At 48.7% G+C, this 1,794-nt stretch overlaps 1 non-coding gene across 1 annotated transcript; it reads left to right on the forward strand.

Moving 5' to 3' along the window:
- Positions 1 to 1,123: 1,123 nt before the first annotated feature.
- LOC133233856 (U6 spliceosomal RNA) lies at positions 1,124 to 1,229 on the forward strand. The gene has a single exon (XR_009731900.1). It is a non-coding gene; the product is annotated as a U6 spliceosomal RNA (small nuclear RNA).
- The last annotated feature ends 565 nt before the right edge of the window (positions 1,230 to 1,794 follow it).

The following is a 1,794-nucleotide window of genomic DNA, read 5'->3' on the forward strand; positions in this document are numbered from 1 at the left end:
ACCGTGTTACTTGGTCACTGAAAGAAAAAAGAGATCAGGTTTAGAAACTATATCCCATGCACAATTGTAAAACATGTGTAAACAGAAAGAGCAAAGAGTATCGCTCATCATCCCCTTATACAAATGATTAAGTCCCAACTCATTGTATCACCCAGGACACCAAACCCTGAGGGGAATTCAGAATGGGGAGGGGGCGGGAAAGAAGGGAGCATTTTGTGCTTTGGATAAATGGGCCCCTAGCTAGTGAAGATGCATATCTAAGGAGGAATTTCCGTGATCTCAGGTCCAGGTTCTTGCCTTGTCCCACACAGAGAAAAGCACTGAAATCATTAATTGAGATGCGTGTTCTTTGTGACTAGCTTGCTACTGTGTGCTCAGTCCCTTTAGTCGTGTTCGACTCTGCGACCGTGTGGCCTGTGGCTCACCCAGCTCCTCTGTCCGTGGGAGTCTCCGGGCAAGAATACTGGAGTGGGTTGCCATTTTCTCCTCCAGGGGGATCTTCCCGACCCAGGGTTCAGACCCAAGTCTCCTGCATCTACTGAGTCTCCTGCATTGCAGGCAGATTCTTTACCACTGAGCCACCAGGGAAGCCTTTGTGACTAGCAGTAATATTTTATGCTTGACTAAATGTATTTCCCAGCCCCACCTCCCAAAAAAATAATATATATGTATGTATGTATGTATATACTGGGTCTTCCCACTTCTTCGGAGCAGTTTCTCAGAGCTATCTGAGAGGCTATCTCCTGGGCCATTGTCCTTAGTCAGGTCCCCAAACAAAACTGAAACTCGCTGCTCTTAGGCTGTGCATTTGTTTTCAGTAGACACATGCAATGAGTCATTACATTCAAGAGAACACCTAAGACTCCAAGGAACCATAAAACACATAACATGGAAAACCCAATAGGCTATGTTGCCTACACAACTCTTTTGTTCAGGAGCCCTAAAACGCCAAGAACTTCCACTTGCAGGTATCACAGTGTTATTGGCTCTGAAAAATTGTCTGTGACACCCATTTCCTTAAAAGTAGGTAGACTCAGCTTCGCTCTTAAAGATGAGAATGTTGAGTGACTACTCTTTCCCCTCAGGAACTGCGGCTGAGAAGAGGGCAGCTGGAGGAGACAGAGTGCTTGCTTCAGCCGCACATACACTAACATCGGAATGAGGCAGGGAAGATTAGCATGGCCCTGTGCAAGGATGACACGCAAATCTGGGAAGCGGTCCATCTCTGGTGGGGGCGGGGTGGGACTCGCTTCCCAGGTGGCACTGGGAAGAATGCACCTGCCAGTTCAGGAGATTAAGAGATGCTGGTTGGACCCCTGGGCCAGGAAGACCCCTGGAGGAGGACATGGCAACCGTTCCGGTATTCTTGCCTGGGAAATCCCATGGACAGAGGAGCCGGGTGGGCTAAAGGTCCTGTGGTCACAAAGAGTCAGACAGGACTGAAGCAACTGAGCACAGGGGGGGCAGAACCCTGCCTGGCTGTGCCCTAAATCCAGGACCCTTCCCAGCTGATCCCATCTTCCTAGGGAGACTTCCCAGGACAGACCCATCCCCCCACGTCCTCTGCTTTAACTCCCCTCTGAATTACTGAGATAACAGTATCTGATGCAAATTGCCTTGAGTCCTTTTACAGATGCCAAAACTCCCACGAAATGGAAAAAGTTAACTACTTAATGACCATGAGCAGTAGCCCCCAGACCTACTGGAGCCCAAGGATTGATAATGTTAACTCCCGTGACATGGTCCTATTACCTCATCATCAACCAAAGAATTGCGCATCACAGACCCAGTGAC

This window comes from Bos javanicus, chromosome 20 (genome assembly GCF_032452875.1).
Source record: "Bos javanicus breed banteng chromosome 20, ARS-OSU_banteng_1.0, whole genome shotgun sequence".
NCBI lineage: Eukaryota > Metazoa > Chordata > Mammalia > Artiodactyla > Bovidae > Bos > Bos javanicus.